This window comes from Echinops telfairi, unplaced genomic scaffold, assembly GCF_000313985.2.
Source record: "Echinops telfairi isolate 266 unplaced genomic scaffold, ASM31398v2 ScPeMD7_7457;HRSCAF=8495, whole genome shotgun sequence".
NCBI lineage: Eukaryota > Metazoa > Chordata > Mammalia > Afrosoricida > Tenrecidae > Echinops > Echinops telfairi.
The window spans coordinates 24,133,621-24,159,352 of NW_022111357.1; the positions used below are offsets into that span (position 1 = coordinate 24,133,621).

The following is a 25,732-nucleotide window of genomic DNA, read 5'->3' on the forward strand; positions in this document are numbered from 1 at the left end:
TCCACCCTCCTGGTATCGTGGTATTGCCAGAGTCCTCTTTTTGCTGTTGAATCATTTCTGACTCATAGTGACTAGAGACAAAATTTAGCCTGAGTTGATCAATATTCCTTAGGCAGTAGGGTTCAGACAGATATAAATCTATTTAATTATCCCATCATGTAGTACAGAATATTCCATTCCCTCTCGATGGTGGATACATAATTTGAAATGATGATTTGTTAATACCTTGGCCTTTCAACACAGCTTTATTGAGGATCGATTGGTATATAGTAAACTGTACACGTTTAAAATATACAATTTGGTAAATTTGACATGTATGTGAACTCAGAAAACCTAAACTTACTTCCATCGAGTCAATTTCAACTCCTAATGACCCTGTAGAACTATGCCCCTGTGGGTTCCCAAGGTTACAACTCTTTATGGGAGTAGAAAGCCTCATCTTTTTCTTGAGGAATGACAGGTGGTTTCGAACTGCTGACCTTGTGGTTAGCAGCCTAATGCAGAACCCACTTATGCCACCAGTTCTCCTCTACATATGTATATACTGATGGAAATATTCACCCCAATCGAGAAAACATATCTGACCTTTCTACAATTTCCCCCTCCCCCTTGTAATCCCACCTTCTTATTTCTCCTACCACCGATATACTTTCTGACATTATGAACTCACTAATATTTTCTAGGCTTTTATGTAAAATCATATACAGAAGAGTGATGAATCATATGAACAAGAAAGAATCCTTTTTTTTCCCCCTTCAGTAAAAGTAGTATATAGTCTATGTTAGAGGAAAGTACTTGAAACAAAGAGGCATGAGCTAATTTGAGCTGTTAAATTTTTTTGTCCCACTTAGCATAATTGAATTTTTGAATAATTGAATAATTGAAATTCATTCATGATGATTCAATAGTTTGTTCTGGAAGAAAAGGTAAATAACCCTACAGCTATTATAACCACATGTTCCCTATACTAATTCTCCTAACAATAAGGTTTGGTTTCAGTTAATTTGTTATGATTTCAAATAATGTTGATTATATAACTTGTGGTTTTTTTTTTTAATAACTTTGTATTGTAAATATTCTCTCCACCACCACCATCCCCAAAACCAATTGCCATTGAGGTGATCCCAGCTTCTAGAGATACTACATGTCTGTTGGGTTAGAACTGTGCTCTATAAAGTTTTCTTCAATTTTCCTTCTTTTGTGTTAGTTGAGACTACACACAGCAAGCATACATCAATGTTTCTGCATGTACAATTTGATGGCACTGATTCTATTCTTTGAGTTGTGCAATCATTGGCATAGTGGTTATGTGATAGACTGCTAACCACAAGGTCAGCAGTTAGAAACCACTGGCTGTTCTGCCCCCCCTCCCCCACTGGCTGTTCTGGGGGAGGAAGATGGGCCTTTCTATTCCCAGGAAATTACTTGTAGGATGGCTATGAGTCAATGGCAGAGAGTTTTTTGTTTTGTGTTTTTACCCTGAGTGTCCCTCCTTCATCGAAATCAACTTTCTGCTCTCTAATGTAATCTTTGGAGTTGCTGTTTGAGTGGGACCCTAGGTCTTCAAAGAGCATAATGGTTACGGCAGACTTTTTCTATTAGCTAGACCAAACTATTAGATTCAAGACTTCAGGGAAGATTTTGGTTTAAAGTTTTTAACAATTTCAGTGATATAGATTCTAGGGTTCATCAAACGTCCAGGGCTTTAGAAAGTCTAGAGCCCATGATAATTAGAAATTTTGTTCAGCATTTTACCACTTTGATCAGGATTCTTCTATGGAATCTTTGTTACTATGTTCAGTAGCTATATCCAGTTTCTCTGGTCTCATGGTGAAAAATGCAGTTGTTCATGGAGGCAATTAGCCCCGCGTTTCATTTCCTCCCATTGCTGGCTTCCCTTACTCTGTGCTCCAGGTGAAAAGAGATTAGTTATACCTTGGATGATTGCTTACAAACTTTTAATTTTTTTTATTTTTAAAAATCATGTCATTCATCCAGTGTGTCTAGCACATTTGTACAGTTGTTGCCATCATCATTCTCAAAACATTTGCTTTCTACTTGAGGCCTTGGTATCAGCTCCTCATTTTGCCCCTCCCTCCTCGGGCCCCTCACTCATGAAACCTTGATAATGGGAGCAAGTCCCTGGTCCAACTCCTATTTTCAAAAATACATTTAATATGTTGTCCTCAGATAGAGGACATATCAGATATTAAACTGATAAGAACAGATACTACACTTGATCTTAGCCAAAAGGCCGAGAAGCGATGATAATGTATAAATTATTATTATGCCTTACACTGTCCATCTTCTCCCTTCAACCACTTTTCTGTTGTCCGTCCCACAGGGTTATGTGGAGGTCCTTGTGATGGGTTCAACGTACACACGTAAGAGCTCAGGCACTGCAAAACAAACTAGGAGGTAGAGCAGACACACTAAACATGTTATTAGACCAATTAACGGCATGATCCATGAAACCATAATCCCAAACCTCTAAAACAAGGAAACACAAATCTGAGGTTATTTTGTTGAACAGTCTCAGCAACTGCTCTTGCTTATTTTTCTAATTGTTGTAAATAAATCTTTCACAGAACTTTTGCCAATTTAATTTTTTATAGATATATTGATACCAATTACAATGATCAGTTGTATAAATTAAATAACCTTACTTTAATCTATATATATATTTTTAAATCATTTTATTGGGGCCTCATAACAACTCATCACGATCCATATATACATCAATTGTATAAAGCACATTTGTACATTCGTTACCCTCGTCATTCTCAAAACATTTGCTCTCCACGTATGCCCCTGGCATCAGCCCCTCATTTTTCTCCCTCCCCGCTCTTTCCTCCTCATGAACCGTTGATAATTTATAAATTATTATTTTGTCATATCTTACACTGTCTGACGTCTCCCTTGACTCACTTTTCTGTTGTCCATCCCCCAGTGAGATTATATGTAGATCCTTGTAATCGGTTCCCTCTTTCAACCCCACTCTCCCCCCACCCATCCTGTATCTCCACTCTCACCACTGGTCCTGAAGGGATCATCTGTCCTGGATTCCCTGTGTTTCCAGTTAATCTATATATTTTTAAATCACCACTACCCTCTGTATTTTCCCTCCCTCCTGCCTCTGATAAAAATAGAATATTTGTCTTTTTGTGCTTAACCTATTCCATTCAGCATAATGTGTTCAAGTTCTCCCCGTATAGTAGCATTTTTCAAGACGTCATTTCATATTGTGTTTATTTATTTATCAGTTGCTGGGTGTCTGTTTTCTTAATGTTCCCTATTTTACCTTTCAGGATTCTAATACCAGAATGGCTACATAGAACTCAAGAGTTTTGTGATTGAATGATTAAAAGGTTCATTTATTTATTTATTTTTGGAATGAACTGGCTCTGTTTCAAAAAGACACTTGTTAATTTTCAGTATCAAACAGTTGAACTGTTGGTTTCTCTCTCCCATAGCCAGTCCTCAAAGTGTAGTATTAAGTTAAATTGTGAGTAGGGGAGTGAGGGGCCAGCCCCCACCCGATACTACTACTACTACCCATGGGTTCAGTAAGCACAATTGCACTGTTGAGATATATGAGTATTATATTAAAGTCATTGAGAGCATGAGAGATAATACAATAATGCAGTCAGACACATTACATGGTAGCATTGCTCACTTCCGCCCAGCTTGATGTTCCACGTGGAGAGAGGGGAAAGGGAAGGAGGAGGGCAAGGGAAGAAGGGAGAGAGGACTGGACAGGAGAGGGGGAAGTGGGGAGCAACCAGAGAGGGGGGGTGTCTCTATTGCTGACCCACGCCTATATACCTTTTGGGGGCATGCCAGCCTACTAATTTCTGCTTGAGCCCTTGGTATCATCAGCTCCTCATTTTTTCCCCTACCTCCCCCCTCCCTTTAAACTCTTGATAATCAAATTTATAAGTTATTATTATTTGTCATATCTTAACCACTCCCTTCACCTACTTTTGTGTTGTCCATCCCCCAGGGAGGAGGTTATATTTAGATCCTTGTAATCGGTTCCCCCTTTCCATTTCACCTTCCCAGTATCACCATCTCAGCACTGTTTCTGAGGGGATCATCTGTTCTGAATTCCTTGTGTTTCCAGCTCCTATCTGTATCAGTGTACATCCTCTGGCCTAGCCAGATTTGTAAGGTAGAATTGGGATCATGATAGTGGGGGTGGTGGGGAGGAAGCATTTAGGAACTAGAGGAAAGTTATATGTTTCATTGTTGCTACACTGCACCCTGACTGGCTCATCTCCTCCCCGCGAACCTTCTGTAAGGGGATGTCCAGTTGCCTACAAATGGGTCTTGGGTCCCCAATCTGTACTCCCCCTCATTCACAATGATTTGATTTTTTTGTTCTTTGATGCCCGATACCTGATCCCTTCGACACCTGGTGATCACACAGGCTGGTGTGCTTCTTCCATGTGGACTTTGTTGCTTCTGAGCTTGATGGCCCCTTGTTTATCTTCAAGCCTTTAAGACCCCAGATACTATGTCTTTTGATAGCCTGCTACCATCAGCTTTCTTCACCACATTTGTTTATGCACTCGCTTTGTCTTCAGCGATTGTTATCGGGAAGGTGAGCATACAATGATAGGGTATTTTGTTCTTTGATGTGTGATACCTGGTCCCTTTGACACCTATTGATCATGAACCGGTGTAGAAGTTGTTATTTGAGTCTCTGCTTTCAAGTCTCTCGAGTATCTGTCTAGAAATAAATTTTGGTTCTTTTTTTTTAGTGTTTTGTGAAGCACACACTTTTCTATAATGGCCACACTATTTTGCATTCCCACCAGTAATAGACAAGAGTTCCAATTTTCCCACATTCTTGTCAGCTGTCATTATTTATTTATTTTTAGAATATCTTACCCATCCTAGTTAAGATGTAGTGGTGTCTCATTGGGGTTTTGATATACATGATAGTCATATGATGGCCAAGGATGCCTAGCACCCTTTCATGTGTTTGGTGCTCATTTGAATGTTCTCTTGGGTCAAGTATCTATTTAAATACTTTCCATACTAATTTCATTGTTTTTGATCTTTTGGCAGTAAATTGGCAGGCCTTTCTTCTGAAAGGTCACTAAGTGGACTGTCAACTTTTCAGGTGGTAGCCAAAAGCTACCAGGGAAATCATGCTAGTACACAGCATTCATAAACATAATTTTAACAGCTGAAGTAGCCCCTCAAGGAGATGAACCATAATTTACATACCTTAGCCTATTATTTGCCTTAAAGATGCCTCATCCTCTATTTTGAATTTTAAATAAAATTTGTATTATATACATATGCACATTCATATGTATGTTTAATTTCAGTATTTGAGAAAATTCTCTAGAGAAACACATTTTCAAGGTAATCTGGTATGACATTTTGCAGTTATGACAGCTTATATTGTTACCAGCAGTAGAGGAATTTGTCCTTTTCATACTATCTTGACAGATCCAGGTCCTCCCAATTTAAAACATCAATGTTAATTTAATAGATCAAATTTTCAACACATAAAGTTGAGTTAATTAGGAGGCCAATGACTGGAAGAATGTAGCTTTACTCAATTGAAATTTAAATAACTGCTGTTTGATGTCCATTTTAAAGTTTAGTTACTGAAATTTTAGGTTATGCTGATTTGATCTTATAAGGTTCTGATTAAGTCACTTGGATCTTATTTAATATACAGAAAGATCCTTTGTAAGGTTTTAAGTAAGGGAATGAGCAGATATGATTTAAATTATAAAAATAATATCCTATTTGTCATGCCAGCAGTTGAATAGGAGTTTATAGATTAAGGGGCCACAGAACATATAGCAGCAGTTCAGGATAGCTACATGGCATTGGAAACAAACCAAATGGATTCAAACCTAGTGCTGCTGCATAGCAGATGCGTCTGCCCCAGGCCATTTTGAAGGTTAATCTAGGACACCCTGACATGTAACTATTCCTCAGACAGTAGCAGCAGCTGCCTCCACCACCACCATCCCCGTCACCGTCATCACTGTTCTTCTAGTCTTAATTACTAGCTTGGTGAACTTGTTCACATAGAACTAAATCTGGATAACTTAATACACAACAAAGATAATCTTATGTGTTCTATTTTAATAAGTTGATTTAAAAATATTAGTGTTTATCATAAATATTAGCCACAGAAGGTAATCTATGGGATACTTAGCTTTATTAATCTATGGAATACTTAGTGTTGTTAAATAAAAAACTAATTCCTTTCCACAAATGCATATCATAGAAAATTTCCCAAATGCCAAATGTTAATTTTTAAAAACTCATTTTATTGGGGGCTCATACAACTCTTATTACAATCCATACATACATCAATTATATAAAGCACATTTGTACATTCGTTACCCTCGTCATTCTCAAAACATTTGCTCTTCATGTATGCCCCTGGCATCAGCTCCTCATTTTTTTGCCTTCTCTCCCCACTCTCCCCTCCCTCACGAACCCTTGATAATTTATAAATTATTATTTTGTCGTGTCTTACACTGTCCGATGTCTCCCTTCACTCACTTTTCTGTTGTCTGCCTTGCAGGGAGAAGGTTATATATAGATCATTGTAATCGGTTCCCCCTCTCTACCCCACCCTCCCTCCACCCTCCCAGTAATGCTATTCTCACCACTGGTCCTGAAGGGATCATCCACCCTGGATTCCTTGTGTTTCCACTTCCTATCTATACCAATGTACATCCTCTAGTCTAGCCAGATTTATAAGGTAGAATTGAGATCATGATAGTGGGTGGGGAGGAAGCATTTAGGAACTAGAGGAAAGTTGTATGTTTCATTGGTGCTATACTGCACCCTGATTGTCTTGCCTCCTCCCCACGACCCTTCTGTAAGGGGATGTCCAGTTGCCTACAGATGTGCTCTGAGTCCCCACTCTGCACTCCCTATCATTCACAATGATATGATTTTTGTTCTTTGATGCCTGATACCTCATCCCCTTGACACCTTGTGATCACACAGGCTGGTGTGCTTATTCCATGTGGGCTTTGTTGCTTCTGAGCTAGATGGCCGCTTGTTTAGCTTCAAGCTTTTAAGACCCCAGACACTATACCTTTTGATAGCCTGGCACCATCAGCGTTCTTAACCACATTTGCTTATGCACCCCTAAGGTGAAAGCCAGGCCTCTTCTGAGAAGCATTTGGGTAGCTTTGAACCACCAGTTTCTTTGTTAATAATCAAATGAAATGGAATTTGGGAGCTTAAAGACTTATTCTTATGTTCTTTCTATTTACAATATAAAAGAAGCATGTTTATATATTGTTTTAGCAATTAAAATAATTAACTTAAGAGCCTTTTTTTTTTTACATTCTTATCTCTGAAAAAGTGAACTGGTCAAAAGTCTATCCTGACCCAGTCATTAGCTGCAAATAATTAATCACAGTGGCCTTAACATTTCCCATCAATATCTAAAAATAAAACTGAAATAGTATTAATAAATTGTGACTTGCATTTTTCCATAGTTATGTTTTCATTTTGTCAGAATTTTAATATAGGGTAGTTAGTTGAGTCTAACCTAAGTACTGCATTCCTTTTTGAAAACTTTCTATTGTGAATTGGGAAGGCTTGCAGAGCCAATCATAATTTTTGTAGTCGAGTTGATCCACAGTCTGAATGCATTCATCATTGTAGTTTGCAGAGTGTACCGTCACTTATCCCTGTGTTTCCTGTTCCCATTCCCTCCTTTTCCCTAGAACTCTGAACTTTGTCATTGGGTGAATGCTGCCCTTTTGATCTTAAATGGTTGGTGTTCTAACTAGGAGTGAGTTCTGTTTCAGACCATAGTTTTGGAGGACTTTCATCAGTAAGCCCGGTCTTGTTTATGATCTTGAGGTTTGTTTCACATTTTACTTTCACTATATCGGGACCTTGTAATGTGATTCATTTCAGAGCAGTTGGAAGTGGTAGCCAGACACCCTTTTGTTCTTATAGGCTCAGGGTCATGGAGACAGATGTGCATGCTTCATTAGTTCATGGGAGTAATTATTTCTACGTGCCTCTTTATTTTAGTCTTCTGGATGGGGAGAGACCAATAATTGCACCTTAGATGGCTGTTCATTAGTTTTCTTTTTTTTTTTTTTAAACATTTTATTAGGGGCTCATACAACTGTTATCGCAATCCATACACACATCAATTGTGTAAAGCGCATTTGTACAATCATTCTCAAAACATTTTCTCTCCACTTAAACCCCTGACATTAGGTCCTCATTTTTCCCCTCCCTCATGAGCCCTTGATAGTTTATAAATTGGTATTTTGTCATATCTGGCCCTGTCAGACATCTCCCTTCACCCACTTTTCGGTTGTCTGTCCCCCAGGGAGGAGGTCGCATATAGTTTCTTGTAATCGGTTCCCTCTTTCCAACCCACTCTCCCTCTACCCTCCCTGTTTCGCCACTCACACCACTGGTCCTGTAGGGCTCATCCGCCCTGGATTCCCTGTATTTTCAGTTCCCATCGGTACCAGTGTACATCCTCTGGTCTAGCCAGACTTGCAAGGTCGAATTCGAGTCATGGTAGTGGGAGCGGGAAGGAAACATTTAGGAACTAGAGGAAAGTTGTATTTCTCATCATTGTTACATCGCACCCTGACTGACTCATCTCCTCCCCGAGACCTGTTCATTAGTTTTCAAGACCTGAGTCACTACTTACCACACAAGGATATAGAACATTGTTTTAGTGAATTTTTCAATGCTTATTTACCTGGTATCAGCCCTGACCACTCAGGCCCAATAATTCAAAGTATGTCTTTGGTTATGTCTGAGAATATGTCTTAATTTTGTTCCCTGTATGCTGCGCTATATTCATGGATATATTTGCAACAAGTGCCCACTCTTAAATCTATATCCATTTATAGATATACTTCACTCTCCCTCTCCCACCTCTTCAGCCTGTATTTAGCCTGTCTGAGCATCTACTGAACAAGAGTCAATCCCCACTTTTGAAGAATTGTGTGTATAACAGTGTTTGCCTTTGTTGCCCTTACAACTCACTGTAAAGAAAACCATCTTCGGAACTAGGCTAATAGGTAAAAGTATGATAGAGAAAAGATCGAAGCTGTCAAGGATTTCATCTTGCTTAGATCCAGTCATTACTCGTGAAGCATCAGTCTAGATATGAAACGACACATTGCATTGGATAAATCTGATGCACAAGACTAGTAAAGTGTTGACGAGCAAAGGTGGTACTTTGCAAATTAAGGTGTGCCTTAGGAGGCAGGCCCAGAACCAAGAGTGCTATTTGATTCTGTTGTCCATAGAGCCGGAACGTACTCAAGGACATTAGCAACAACATTGCCACTCAGAGTCCTATCCTCCATTTTTCATCCATGTTATGAGGCATTTCATCATAATTTTTTAAAAGTTGCCTAGTATTCCAATGTTGATTTATCCATTCTTCCATTGTTGGGAATTTAGGGCTGTTTGCATAGCTTTGCTATTGTGAATAGTGATGGACATGGGTGTGCGTATATGTTTCATGTTGTTGCTCTTATTTCTATGGGATATATACCAAGTATAGAATTGCTGGATGATATGCTATTTCTATTCCCATTTATTTTTTTCTATTCCCATTTATTAAAGAAGCCCCGTAATACTTTTCCACAGTGGTTGCACCATTTTAAAATCCGACTAGCTGCATCTCTATTCAAATAAGACCCGCAGGTGTGGGATGCAAAAGGGTTTTTCCCCTGGTTGTCTCCCCCAAATATATGTCAAATCTTGGACACTGCTTGCATCACATGATAAATGACCATACACTGCTTAGAGGTTATTTTCAGCCATCAAGAGCAATCAGACTGTGTAGTCTGTCCCACCCTAAGTAGGGCCTACTCCCTTCTGATAAGGATAGAGGATTGTTTCCCTGAAGGAGAGCCCAGAGACAAGGTCAGGCCTACTCAAGGATGACCAAGGTTAGGCTGCCATCTTGAGTCTGGGATCTGTCCATCTTGTCACATGTGTACCCCCTAGTCCCTCCCCTTCCTATTACGTGTACACCCCTAGCTCATCCCCTTCCTGTGATGCATATGCCTATTGTACAGCCCCTTCCTGTGACGTATGTAGTTACCTGTAATCAGGGGGCTGCCTCCTCTCTTCCTCCCACTGTCTGCATGGACCTGGCTGCTGGGATCATTGCCGTCGCGGAGGTGAGCATGCTTCCATGATATGTCTGACTCCTTTATTATATTCTCTCTCCTATCTTCTAGGACTTTCTGACAAATAGCACCCAATATGGGGAATTGTAAGAAAAGAACTCTTTTGAGTTATGCCTTAAAATTGTATGGCCCCACCAGAAGGTAGAGCGAATCGGGTTAATTGTTTGAAGTGAGGATCCGGTTGGGGGATTAGCAGATAAGTAGTGGATATAGTCAATTAGTATGTTAAAGAGGACGATGGGGCAAGGTAAAAGTAAACAAAAAACTTAAGGTATTAAGTTCATCCACTTACTGAAAAGAGGGGGTACACAGTAAAAATAACAAAGAAAAAGATGCAAGCATTGTCCTAGGTTTGCATATATTGGGGGAGACAACCTGGGGAAAAACTCTTGTATCCCACAGGCGGGATAAACAATCCAGAGGAGAAAGCAACAGGATCGCTGAATCCAAGGGGCATTCCAGGGGGAATATTTAATGGTCGTCACCCCTCCCCATCATGACCCCAATTCTGCCTTACAATTCCAGCTAGACCAGAGCATGTACACTGGTACAGATAAGAGCTGGAAACACAGGTAATCCAGGACAGATAAACCCCTCAAGACCAGTATTGATAGTAGTGATATCAGGAGGGGAAAAGGGTAAGGTGGGGTGTGGGTGGGGGATGGGAAAGGGGAACTTATCACAATGATCTGTATATAACCCCCTCCCTGGGTTATGGACAACAGAAAAGTGGATGAAGGGAGACAGCGGTCGTGGTAAGATATGAAATATATATTATTATAGGTTTATGAGGGAAGAGGGGAGGTGGCCAGTGAGCTGATACCAAGGGCTCAAGTAGAAAGAAAATGTTTTGAAAATGATGATGGCAACATCTGTGAAAATGTGGTTGACACAATGGATGGATGTATGGATTATGGGAAGAGCTATAAGAACCCCCAATAAACTGACTGAAGAAAAAAAAATCTGACCAACAGTGTAAGAGTGAAGGTTTGTCTTCTCTCTACTTTGCCAGCATTTATTACATTGTGCTTTTGAACTTTTTTGTCACTGTTGTTTTGATTTAGATCTCAAACATTTTTATGTTTGTTGGCTGTTTTGGTGTTGTCTCCGGTGAAATTTTTGCTAATATTTTCTGCCCAATTTTTAATTGGATTATGTCTCCTTTGCCTGGTTTCTCCTGAGAAATCAGAGCTCAGTCTTGCTGGTTTATTTCTGTGGATAATGTTTTGTTTTTCCCTAGCTGCTCTCAGGATTGTTTTTTTGCCTTTGATTTTGGCAAGTTTGATTATTATCTGTCTTGGTGATTTTCTTTTGAGATTCCGCCCTATTTGGAGTTTGTTCAGCTTCTTGAATGCATTTCATGTTTATCATGGTGTTAGGGAAATTTTCATCCCACAACTGTTCAATGCTTTTCTCTGTTAAGCCATTTATTACCTTTAAAGATCATCTAGGATGGATTTTACAAAAATGTATAAGGTTTCTATGGTTGAGTATATTCTATAACTCCCTTCTTCTCCCTGATCAGGTTCACCATTTATTCACCTCTTCAGAAAGTTTTACTGTGCCCCATCTCATGATTGCTCATCACTAGCATCATTATTTCTTTACAGAAAACTCATAGCACTGTCAACTATTTATAAAGTACTGATGCCACCGTTACTATATTTAAAACTTTTTCTAAAAAGATATCTTTGTTAATTAGATTCAATCCTTTTTCTACTTTGTTTTTCCCTAAATACAGGACAGATTTATTTATGTGCTGTAACAGATTAAAGTTACTTTTCCATGTCATTGTAAGCACAGAACAAAGGGGGAATCTTTTGCTGTTTGTGGGGTTGCTGTTGGAACCTAAATTTGGGAGATGTAGTAGAGTTTTGGAGACCAACTGAATTTAGTAAATGATAGCTATGTGGAAGGCATTGTGCCAGGTAATTTGAGGAAATGTTGTTGTTGAGTGTCATTAAGTCGGTTCTGACTCATAGCCACTCTTGTACAACAGAAGGAAACACTGCACGTTTCTCTGCTGTCTTCGCAATTGTTCTTGTGTTTGAGTTCACCAATGCAGCCACGGTGTCAGTCCATTTCCTTGAAGAGTCTTCTCTTACTCACTGCCATGCTACTTAACAAAATGTGAGGTCCTCCTCCAGGCACTGGGCTCTTGTGAAAGTGCGAAGGTGTACCCCTCAAAAACTGGAATTGCGCTAGGTGGAGCAGAGCTTCTCTAGCACCGTCTTCCTGCTAGGTGAGCATCAAGCAAATTTCTCTGAGTGCACCCAGTGGAGTCGCCTGGGAAGGTTCTCTCTGGTCACAGTGAATTTTATTATTATTATTAAATACTTTTATTGGGGGCTCTCAAGGCTCTTATCACAATCCATACATCCATCCATTGTGTGAAACACATTTGTACATTTGTTGCCATCATTCTCAAAGCATTTTCCTTTTCTTGAGCCCTTGATATTAGCTCCTCATTTTTTCCCTTCCTCCACTACCCTCCTTCACGAACTTTTGATAAATTATAGATTATTATTTTCTTACTTGTTTATTTTTAAAATCATGTTCTTGGGGACTCATACAACTCATCACAATTCATACATATATTCATTGTGTCAAGCACATTTGTTGCCATCATCATTCTCAAAACATTTTCTTTCTACTTGAGCCCTTGATTATCAGCTCCTCAATATTTCCCTTCCTCCCTTTCCCTCTCTCCCTCAGGAACCCTTGATAAATTATAGATGATCATTTTTGTATCTTACATCATGCTCTTTCCCCTTCACCCACCTTTCTGCTGTTTGTACCTTAGGAGGGGGTTGTGTGTTGAGTGAATTTTTAAAAGCAGTTTAGCTCAGACCTCATTTTTTGTGATGGATGATTTAAGAGAACATCATGAATCTGTGAAATTGTGTGTCCTGTTTGGTGAAAAATGCTACGGAAACTGTTGCGATGTTGAATACAGCTTACAAGGACAGTGCTGTTGGAAAAACTTAAGTATGCAAGTGGTTTTTTCCTTTCAAAAACGGTGAAATATCATTTGATTACAAACCTCATTCTGGATGTTCTTCAACTTCTGGAACTGATGAAAATGTCCACTTGTAGTGCATTTGGAGTTTGTTCCACTAGGTCAGATAGTTAGTCAAGCTTTCTATTTAATGATTCTGAAGAGATTGCGTAACAGTGTGTGACAAAGAAGACCTGATTTGTGGCAGATGGCGGACTAATTTTGACACCATGACAGTGGGCCTGCTCACGCTATCATCTCGGTGTGCCAGTTTTTGGCAAAAAACAGCATACCTCTCTTGCCCCATGCACCTGACTACCTGACATCGCTCCGTGCCACTTCTTTTTGTTTCTGCAAATGAGGAGAGACATGAAAGGACAGTGCTTTGACAATGTAGAAGAGGTGAAGACAAAATAAGGGGGGTGCCATCCAAACAAATGAGTTTGAAAATGTTTCCAAGAATGGAATCTCAGATTTAGCAAATGTATTAAGTGCAATGGATAATACTTTGAAGGTGCTATGGTTTGTAAAAAAATTTAAATACATAGCTTTGAAACAAGCCATTTTTTCCTTAGGGGGAAGCGGGTTCCTCTTGTATGTCTAAAGTATGTGAGATGAAGTCTCACCAGCCTAGCTTCTAAGGAGAATTCTGGCTTTCTTTATTCCAGGGCACACCATGGTACTTTCCATATGCTTCTCCAGTGCCATAATTCAGATGCATCAATTCCTCTTCACGCTTCCTTACGCAGTGTCCATCTTTCAGTGCATATGAAGCAATTGAAAACACTATGGCTTGAGTCAGGTGCACCTTAGTCCTCAAAGTAATATACTTACTTTTTAATACGCTGAAGAGGCCTTGTGCAGCAGATGTACCCAATGTAAATCTTTTGCTATCTTGACTGTTGCGTCCATGAGTATTGATTGTGGAGCCATGAAAGATGAAATCCTTGACAACTTCAGTCTTTTCTCCATTTTCCTGTTACCTATGGGCCCAGTTGTGAAGATTTGGGTCTTCTTTACAGTGAGTTGTACATACTTGACCTTCATCAGCAAGTGTTTCAAGTCCTGTTCACTTTGAGCAAGCAAGGTTGTGTCATATGCATATCTAAAGTTGTTAATAAGCCTTCCTTCAACCCAGATGCTACATATTTTCTTCATATAAGCCAGCTTCACTGTTGATTTGCTAAGCATACAGAATAAATATTTTGAGAGGATGCAACACTGATGCATACTTTTTCTGATTTTAAACTGTTTGCACTGCTTCTTGATTCATGGAAAAGTTTCTTATGAGTACAACGAAGTGTTCTGGAATTCCTGTTCTTCTCAAGCCTATCAATAGTTTGTTATGATCCATACAGTCAGATGCCTTTTCATAGTCAATAAAACACAAGTTAACATCTTTCTGTTGTTCTTTGCTTTCATCAAATATCCGTCTGATATCAGCAATGTTATCTCTTCTTCCAAGTCATCTTCTGAATCCAGACTAAACCTTAAGGGCTCCCTGTTAATGTACTGTTGCAACCTTGCATGATATCATTGATATTGTTCTATCATTTGATCACTCTATTGTGTCACCTTTCTTTGGAATGGACATAGATATGGATATGTTCCAGTAAGTTGGCCAAGTAGCTGTATTTCAGGTTTCTTGGCATAGATTCGTGAGTGCTTCTAGTGCTTCATCCACTTGTTGAAACATTTCAGTTGGCATTCCATCAATTCCTGGAGCCTTATTTTTTGCTAAATACTTTCAATGCCACTTGAACTTCTTCCTTCAGCTCTGTTGGCTCTTGCTCACATGCCACCCCCTGCAGTGGTGGATGTCTACTACTTCTTTGTGGTACAGTGACTCTGTGTATTCTTTCCATCTCAGTGACTTTGTTTTCATTTTCCTCAGGTTCATCCCGAACTTATATCTGAGCAATTAACGGTCTGTCCTACTGTTTGATAGTCAGCCTCGGGCATGGTTTTAGCTGCTAATATTGAGCTTTGTCATTTTCTCTTCCCACATAATGTAGTCAATATGCTTCCTGTGTATTCCATTTGGTGAATTTCACATGTATAGTTGCCCTTTTTTGTTGTTAAAATAAGGTATTTTCTATGAAGAAGTTGCTGTTCTTTTAAGATTATATTATGCTACCTCCAACTTCATTTCTGTCACTCAGGCAATATTTTCCAGTTAATTTTCTTCCTCTTTGTTTTTAATTTTTGCATCCCAGTCAACATTATCAATACATCTTGATTTCATGTTTGATTAATTTCAGACTGACTACGTTTGTAGAATTCTTCAATTTCTGTGCCACTAGTGTTAGTGCTTGGAGCATAAATTTGAATAAAGTATTCATTAGATTTTCTTGTATGCAGATAGATATAAGTCTATTACAGATAGCATTGTACTTCAGGATCTTAAAATGTTCTTTTTGACAGTGAATGTAATGCCATTCCACTTGATTATGTCATTCCGAGCATACTAAATCATGTTTTTCTAATTCAAAATGTCCAGGGCCAGTCCATTTTAGCTTACGAATGTCTTTAATGTCAATATTTATGCAGTATATTTTATTTTTTTAACTTCCAATTTTCCCAGATTCATACTTTGTTGTCCACATTCCAATTTTAATTAATGTTCCTCTCATTTTGAGTCATGCCCAGTCAACAATTTAAGGTCTTGAAGACTTTATTCTCAGACTTTACTCCATCCACTTAATTTTGGTTGACCCTTCTTTGAGGAGGCAGGGCCTCCTCAGTTATATTTGAGTAGTTTCTGACCTGAGAAGCTCCTCCTCTCATACGATGTTAGTGTTCAGCTTCCTTTCATGAGATTTTCGGTATCAGACAATGTTCTAACTCTGTCTACAAGGTTTTCAGTGTCGATTTCCTCAGACATGAACATCCTATTCCTTTTTCGTATTCTGTTAGTTTGTAAGCTCTGTGAACCTGCTGTTATTTGAAATGCCAGTGACATAACTTCCTGCATCACAGCAGCACATAAGCCATTATAGTTTTACAAACTGACAGACATGTGGAATTTGGAGAAATAATGGTGTGTATTAGCCTTGTTTTCGTTATACCAGGTGAGATTGTGATTATGATAGTTAGATTTTATGTCAATTTGGGTGAGCTAGGATTCTCCTATGCTACGATGTAACATAGTATAATCAACCTCACGATGGAGTCTTTTGCCAAGTAGAGATGAGGGGGAATAAGCAAAAACAAAACTAACAGCCAACCAGTCAATTCTGACTCATAACCACCCTAAAGGACGGGGCGTGTCTAGATGGTAACTGTTAAAGGGAGTAGAAACTCACTTTTCTCTAGTGGTTTTGAATTGCTGACCTTATGGTTAACGCCCAGTGTGTAATCACTATGCCTCCAAGGCTCAACCTCCTTAATGTGATCGCAGCCTTGGTAAGATTGAGGGGTTTCAGTCAGTGTATGGTTTACTCTTAGTGTAAATTGACAGCACGAGGGAGCTAGTTTTCTCCTGCTGCTTGATTTGCATCCTGCATCTGGTTTGTTGACCTTCTGTTGTGTAATCTGCCAATCCCAAGCGGCATCAGCAGATGACCGACCTTTGATTCATTCTGTCCTTCTGATTCAGTAGGTTACCCTAGCCTGCGGGCTTCCTCTTCCTTTTTCGGTTCATCATCTCCTGCATATGTAAGAGTTAGAAGAAGCCTTCAGTTTACATCTGACACGTGGACTTGAACTGGATAAACTCAGCTACTTCTATAGTGGTGTGAACCATTTCTTGACACAGGTCTCTTTCTGTACACGTACAAACTTCAGTGGTTTTGCTTCTCCAGAGAACACAGCCTACACATTTGGTGCGGAGAGAGGTTCTAGAGAAAGAAAATTGTTAAAATGAGTTTTCTAAATTGATTCTCAAGTCTGATTAGGCTAAAAGGCACTAAGAACGCCATCTTTGTCTCTGTAAGTATGGATGATTCTGTTACTGTTAATGATGATTGTGCTGCTAATCCATGGCAAATTTAATATTCACAATAGCACCACCAATAGATGAAGCATTGGTGAGAAGTGAGGGTGCATGCGATCTTGTGCTACGTATTTCTACAGTATTGTCAGGATGAGAAGTAGAGGGAAGCTGGTTGGTTGGTATTACTACTTACAATAGACACATTGATAAAGGCAAGAAGTGAACTCGAGCCTTATAAAAATTCAACAACCAAACTCACTGCCACCGATTTGATTTTGACTAATAGCAATGCTATAGGATGGGGCAGAACAGCCCTGTGGGCTTCAGAGATGAATTCTTTATGGGATTAGAAAGCTTTGTCTCCCATGGAGTGGCTGGTTGGTTCAAACTGCTGTCCTTCCACTTAGGAGCCCAACTGGTAACCTCGATGCCATCAGGGCTCCTCAATCTCAAAAGGTATCTGATATTAAATGAGAGTTGATTTGAAAGAAATGGGAGCCCAAACTTGGGCTAGGTATATATGGGCTGATAATCTAGAAATGGAGGACATTGAGCCCCTAGATTTCCTTTGTGGCCTTCCAACCACCAACACCACCCCTCTCCTCCAAAGAAATGATTCCTTTGGATAATTCGAGATTACCTCAATTGTGTTGATACTAACCTAGGCCTATATCTGGAGCATTGCCTAAGGCAGAGGCTTTACAACATATTTGTGTTCCATGGAAACACCTTCCCCACCCTTATTGCTTCTTGACCTATAACTGGACAGACTTAATCCACAGCACCTCTCTAATGGTGACATTCGGATGGTGACCCAGGAAGAAATGAGATGTACTAGAGTTTTCTAACATATACAGACAAATCTGGAGAACATATACTTTATATACTCGAGTATAAACCGAGTTTTCCAGCACATTTTAAATGCAGTTTTTGTGGTAAAATTAGGTGCCTCGGCTGATAGTCGGGTCAGCTTATACTAGAGTATATACAGTACATGGGAATGGTTTTTAAGGTTGTGCGCTAATGGTGAGAATATAAAGTTGCATCGGATTTAGTTTGTTGATAGAGGCCCACTTAAGCATAGCGTCTGGAGACCACCTGGAGACCCTCTGGAAGTAAGGGCACGCTCTACAGCAGTTGCTGCCATGCTTGTTGCTTCCCTGGTGAACTCTGTTTACTGTTGTGGTCAATGTAAAGTGTTGCACAATGAGATATCAGTAAGTGAGGCTGGTATCCTGTGTAATGCACTGTACTGTAGGGGTTATATGTGGGAACGTGAGGAGGAAATGTTAGTGCTTCTAGAAATTGGGATGAATACCTAAATCAGCAGTAATAATTATTGGTATAGTTATGGACTCTCATTTGACAGAAATACATATAAACATGTAACTCTTCTACATAGAAAGGATCTGATGGGGTGATCTAGCAGGTTATGAAAAAAGAGGACCTTGAATCTGAAGTTGTACCTTATTGAAGTGGGCATAAGTAGATGTACTCCAGAGTTCAAGCCTGTGATGTAAAGGATCAGAATACTGCTGCTTATTGTACTGAGCCATGAAACGGATATGCCATATATACTTGAGTATAAGCCAACCCAGGTATCAGCCGAGGCACCTAATTTTACTATGAAAGCTGCATTAAAAATGTGCTGAAAAACTTGGCTTATACATGAGTATATACTGAATGTACAAATGTGCTTGACACAATTGATGTGTGAGTTGTTTTAAAAGCTGTAAGAGCCCCCAATAAAATTATTTATTTTTTTAAAAACAGATTTTACCTATACTTCTATCTTGAAGTAAGTTTGTTTTTGTTTTCAACGTATTACGTGACTGAACTCAATTGTATTCTGTTGTGGATGTTTTCTGCTCTTTTGGTTGTCTAATTGAAGACATTTTTGTAAGGTAGGATTTCTTGTTAATATTTAATGTGTATTATTAAATATTAAATCAGATACCTAATTAAAATATTAATTAATACATGTTTACTTTATTTAGCTCCCTCAAATGATGGATTAACCATAAAGATGAGCACTCAGTTGTTAAATGCCAACCGTAAATGGCATTTCAATGTCTCAGATCAGAAAATAGTAGAAATATAATCTAGCCCTCTAATATTTGAGAAATTTGATAATAAATGGTGGCCTTTTGTAAAATACTATGTAAATGTTAAAAGCAAAATAACTGATGTGACCAATTTAAATAAAAATGAATCATAGGAAATTGGCCTATCTCAACTAATTGTGTGGTAAATGGAGTTGTAATTATTTTAACCAGAAAACCCAAAAGAACATTATTGCTTAAAGGCATGGGTTAATTATTGGCATGAATTGAGAGGTCTTTTTTATTGTAAGCTGTAGTAGGCACTGCAGTCTTTCACTTCTGCTACATACAGCGTTTCCCTTTTTATTTTTCAAAAGCACATTCCGATGTAAAGGGAATCCTATAGGCAAAAGATGGTGAATGATCAGCAATTTTGTCAGATGTCCATCTAAACTATCAATTGTCAGGTAAATTGAGTGTTGAACAGAAATATTTATTTTATTTATTTTTTCCTGGTATTCTCTGCTTTTATTGGGGACTCGTACAGCTCTTATCACAATCCATACATCCATCCATTGGGTCAGGCACATTTGTACATTTATTGCCATCATCATTTTCAAAACATTTTCTTTCTACTTGAGCCTTTGGTATCATCTTGCAAATACCTTTTCAACAACACAAAATGTGACTATACACCTTGACTTCCCCAGGTGGAATACACAGAAATCAAAACGACTATATCTGTGGGGAAGATGAAATGGTGCAAAACATTAGATGAATCTGCTGCACAGGACCTCTTAAGGTGTGCCTGACCTAAGCCATGGTATTTTCAGTTGGTCAATATCGATGTGAAATTTGGATGTTGAATAAGGAAGAATAAAAAATTGATTCATTTGCATTGTGGTGTTGCCAAAGGATCTTGAAAGCACCATGAACTGCCAAAAGAATAATTCTGTCCTAGAAGTGCATCCAGAATGCTCCTTAGAGGCAAAGATGGTGAAACTTTGTCTCATGTTCAGTAATCCCTCAATTGTTGAATGGTTCCAATCTCGAACTTTCCACAATGTGAACAGCAAATTAAAAAAAAAAAAATCTGCTTGGTTTCTTGCAACTTTACTAGATAGATGAAACGAAAATCCAACTTGAAAAAACCCGTATGAGCTGAGAGTGAGTCATGCATCTCGTCTCCCTTGGACCCGTGTAAGCACCATTCTCCCTCAGACAACTGTAGTGCTTTAATTAGTGCATTAAAACATTTGTCATTGTGCTATTTGTTGTGCTTTATTTGCATAAAACATTGTAACCATGGTGAAGTTAGTGGTACTAGCAGTAAAGCTAAGAGGAAAACTGAGAATCACAGTAGAGTTAAAGAAGAAATCATTGTCAAATTTGAATCAGGCCTTCATGGTTCAACATGGTTAATTCAACATTGTCAACATTTTTAGAGGGGAAAAAATTGTCATTAAAGCAGCTGAGGTAGCAAAAGGAGTGAAAGCGTTAACCAGGAAACAAAGAACCCAGACCATCAGAGAAATTGAAAAGTTACTGTTAATATGGATAAATCAGAAACAATTCAATAGCTTATCCCAGACAGTGATAATGCGAAAAGGCCTCTACTGTCTGTGTCTTTGAAAAATTAATTTATAAGTGTAATTTTTGGGCCTCAGAACCAATTACTTGGTTTTCCATTATTTCCTCTGGAAAAGATACATTCAGTTCTCAAACTTTTCGATGTTCTAACATGAATTTGGAATGAATTGAGTTTGACAATTGAGGTAAGACTGTAGTTGGGGCATGTTGTCAGGAGAGACTAGGTCCTGGAGAAAAAGATACCATGCTTGGTAAACCAGAGGGGCAGCAAAAAAAAGGAAGGCCTTGGCCAAGATCAGTGGGCTTACAGTACAGTTGTGGGGACGGTGCAAGACTGGGTAGTGTTTTGCTCTGTGGTACTTAGGATCTCTGTAAGTTGGAACTTAATCGATGACATCTAATAACAATAGGAAGAAAGCACATTTAGGGATGGAGTGATTTATAAAAGACTGTGTCCTTTTATTTATTTTTTAATTTGGTAAAAATTCAACACTAAAGCATTCCACATTTTCAATTCAGTGATGTTGATTACTTTATTCATGTTAAACTATAAAACCAAACTCATTTATTTTGTACAAGTGAGCTCATACAGCATTTGTCCTTTTTGTCTCACTTAACTTTGTTCAGCATAATGTTTTGAAGATTCATCTCTGTTGTGACATTCATCAAGGCTCCATCGTCAATAAGTACTAAACCTAAAAATAAAAAAAAAAACAAAAAACAAAACTAGCATCAAGTCAATGCTGACTCATGGTAACCCTGCAGGACATGGCAGGACTGCCCTTGTGCGTTTCTGAGACTAACTGTGCCGGCGTAGAAGGTCCTGTATTTCTTCTGCAGAGCCTCTGGTGGCTTTGCTGCCTTGCCTTAATTAACTACTACTATCCCTCCAGGACTCCTGTTACTCATGCTCTGCCACCATCATCACTATTCTTTTGCACACTCTTCCACCATCTTCACAGAAAACTCAGTGAGCCATCTTAATGTGGATGCTCTCAGAGTAGCAAAACTAGAGATGTGTATACTATGTTAAGTTCTTTCAGTGTGGAAGAGCAAACTTCCAAATCTGCCAAACCACTGAGAATCAGAGTATAGCAAAGTTGACACGTAAAATTAACTATCACATTCCCCAAACGAAAACGCTTTCTTTCTAGCATCCTCCCACAACTAGTACACCTTACTAATATTTGGTTTCTATGTATTTGCTTATTTTGCCTTTTTGTGACTTAGTTTAGTCAGCATAATGTTTTCAAGGTTCATCCATAATGTGCCTTGACAATTGCATTAGCTAGCACAAGTGTAGACCAAGTTGTGTTTTGTTTTGATTATCCGTTTGTTTGCTGATTGACATTTTGATTGTTTCCATCTTTGGGTATTGATGAAAAGTGCTGCAGTGAACTTTGATGTATAGGTTTCTGTTTATATGTCTGCTTCCTGTACTTCTGGATATATACTTCGGATTGGGATTACTGGGTTAATTGGTAATAATTCAGCTTTTGTAAGAACCACCAAAGTGTTTTCCATAATGACTGTTACCATTTCACACTCCCAACAATGAGTGAGGGTTTTATTTTCTCTTTAAAGTCACCAGTACCTCATGTTATCTGTTTATTGTTGTTTTATCTTGCCGTTTCAATGGGGATGAGGTGACATCTCATTGTAGTTTTTATAGATAATAAGGTTGCGTCTTTTCATTTGCTTGTTGGCATTTGAATATTTCTGTGGTGCACTTGAGGGTTCTAATTAGTTGCCCCCTTTTTTTTGAATGGCTTGTTGTTTTGTTGTTATCTGGCAGAAGTTTTATGTGTATTTTAAATGTTAGGGCATTATTTGATATGTAGTTTCCCAACTATTTCTCCCAATCTGTCTGTTATCTTTTCACTTTGTTGTTAAAGCCCTTTGATTTACAAAAATATTTCATTTTTATGATATAAAGTGCCTATCCGTTTCTTTTATTGCTTAAGGTTCTTAAAATCATATCTGATAATCTCTCATTAAACACTAGATCTTGTCTGTGGGATGCCAGCCCCCACATTGAATGGGTCCAAGGGGCGGTTGTGTAATGGAGGGGTAAAATTAAAGAGACATCAGACAAGATAAGGGATGGAGGGCTCACCTTTGAGGCCATGACTTCAGGAGCCAGGTCCACGGAGAGAGAACGTATTTCCAGCCAACGCTTATGTACTCTTAGGGGGCATGCATTCACTCCTGATTACAGATAGCCACATGTGGAACAAAGTGGGCTGTACCCTAATATATTGGAGGAGTAACCTAACACCAGTGCTGGGGGGAGGTGCAGGGGAGTGGCTGTTTTCAGAGCCTAGAGAACAGTTGCACAGTCTGCTCCTATAGTTAAAGCTGCCAACTGGGTAGCAGTCAGCCCCATGCTTGTAAGCGAGACCTTTAAGGCAGCACTATAATGGGAGGATAGAGTGGGGAACAATATGAATTCTGAGAATGCGATTGGGACTCACCTCCAGCTCACAAGGGTGAGGGCCTCCCGCCACCCAGAAATCCAGCCTGACGGGCTTCTTAATAGATGACAATAGAGGATTCATCCATGTACACTCTCTTCCCGTTCTCTGCTGCCCACACTTATCCCAACATTTTCTCCTAAGAATTTCCTTTCTTTTTTTCCCGGTTCAGCAGGAATGCCGAGACCCACCCCGCTTACCCAGAATTTCGTTTCTTAATTAATTTTGGATGGGTTGTTATATATGGTGAGGGGCATGGGTCCCTTGATTTTTTTTCTTTTTTTTGCATGTGGAAATCCAAGTGTCCTATTTAATGGACTTAGCACCTTTGTTTTGTTTTTTTTTAATTAGTCATTGATGTATAGATTTATTTCTAGTCTATTTCATTGATCTGTGTGCCATGTTTTGTTAGTACCAGCCTGTTTTAATGACTAGCTTTTTGTATGTCTTAAAATTGGGACATGTGAGCCCTCTTAAATTATTAATATTATTATTATTCAAAATTGCCTTTGATTTTTGTGGTTCTTTATAAATTTGAGGATTGGTTTTTCCATTTTTACGAAAAAGGCTGTTGGGAATTTTTTTTCTTTTTTGGCTGTTGGAATTTTGATGGGAATTGCAGCGAATCACTACATTGCTTTGGTTAGTAGTGCCATCTTAAATATATTAAGCCTTACAACCCATGAATATGGAATGTCTTTCCATTTACATAGGTCTTTTACATTTTCGCATACCATTGTATAATTGCTTGTGTATAAATATTTCACCTTCCTGGTTATAAGTATTCATAGGTACTTTGTTTTATATTCTGTTGTAAATGATAGTGTTTCCTTAATTTTCTTTTGTTTGCTCCTTGCTAATGTATAGAATCCCAGTTGATTTTTGTGGTGATTTTGACCTTGTATCATGCCACTTTGTTGGATTAATTTATTAGTTCTAGTAACTTTCTTGTAGAATCTAGTTTTCTATGTATAGGATCTTGTCATCTCTAAAAAGGTATCTTTTTTTTGTTTTGTTTTGTTTTTTTTGTTTTGTTTTTTGTTTAAAAGGTATCTTTTTACTAACTTCTTTTGGATTTGGATGTCGTTTTTCCCCTGGCCTAATTGTTTTTAAGGACAGTGTTTTCTTTGTATTATGATTTATATAACTTGTCATCTACTGATGAATGTTTGGGTTATATCTGTATTCTTGTTTTTATAAATTATACAGTGGTGAAATGTTTGTGTCTAGAGATCTATTTTGTTTATGATGATTCTTAAGTAGTGGATTATCATTCATCTACTTCATGAAAAACCAAAGTATTGAATACATGTGGGTTTTGTTTTGTTTAAGTTAAAATGGTTTAATGGGAACGTCACAGACAAGCAGAAATAGCTTTGATTTGGAAGATTCTAGCAACAGAAAGCCGGGAGGGGCTCCATGGGGCTGGAAAGGGACCCAGTGCTCCCCAAGGGACTGCAATAAAAAGGCAGCTGTGTAGACACCCTGCCCTCCTTCCGGGCCCAGGCCACTTCTGGACGGGTGACTTGCCAGCCCAGGCCAGTGCCTACTCTATTTACATTTAAAATTCCCTCTCTTCACAGGAGGGCACACCCAAGCCAGTCTGTGGCCGTCCCTAACGCAGGTGGAGGACGGGTTTGTTGATCGCAGGGTTTGTCCAGTCATTTCTGATGTCGTCTAGGTGGTTGTCGAAGTCCACTAGGACCTTGTAGGAGTGGCTGTCCAGCAGTGAGGCCGAGATCCCTTGGGTTTAGTCCCATTTTCATAGTAATCGGAGTGAGGGTCTCTGCAACGCCACTTGTTCTCATGGTGCTCGTACACGTGGATTGTGGGCACCAGGTAGTCCATGACAAACCTCGTGTTGTCGACCATGATGAGAAGCCGTGTTGCCGAAGCCCTCGGCTATCCTGGAAGCCACTTTCTGGGCAAGCTGTTTGGGACCGGCATCCTTCACCCGCTCATTGGCTTGATAATAACCGGCAATCACATAGCTGTTGTTTTTGCACCAGGAATCAGCCAACGTGAGGACCAGGGTGCTGTGGAAGAGGCGGGGGGACACAGGCCACGAAGAGGGTGTGGTGGGCGCCAGGGTCGCTCAGGGGCAGGTGCTCCTTGCGTGGCTTCAGCCTCTTGGCCACCAGCAGCACTGTCTTGCGGTAGGCCTGGGTCAGCTTACCGCCCGCAGTGCCTAGCCTGGGTGGCCCACACCTGCAGGTGGAGACCCCCCAGGGGTCCTGCACCTCAGAGAGAGCGGCCCCAGACCCTGGAAGCCTTCTCTTCACCTTCTAGTCTTGCCCTTTAGAGAGAGCCACGTTTATAATAATTTTTGCTTTACTTCGTTTTTTAAAAATTATTTTATTTGGGGGCTTGTACAATTCTTAGCACAATCCACCCATCCATCCATTGTGTCAAGCACATATGTATATTTGCCATCATCATTCTCAAAACATTTGCCTTCTACTTGAGCCCTTAATATCGTCTGCTCAATTTCCCCCCTCCCTCCCCTCCCCCTG

The 25,732-nt window shown here is 39.3% G+C and overlaps 1 protein-coding gene and 2 pseudogenes across 4 annotated transcripts in view; 1 reads left to right on the top strand and 2 right to left on the bottom strand.

The window, feature by feature from the left end:
- The window catches only part of EIF4G3 (eukaryotic translation initiation factor 4 gamma 3), a 369,700-nt gene that overhangs the window by 105,581 nt on the left and 238,387 nt on the right, over positions 1–25,732 (top strand). The window lies entirely within an intron of this gene.
- On the bottom strand, positions 2,062–2,266 carry LOC115872812 (annotated as a pseudogene).
- The window catches only part of LOC101642248, a 2,605-nt pseudogene continuing 1,707 nt past the window's right edge, over positions 24,835–25,732 (bottom strand).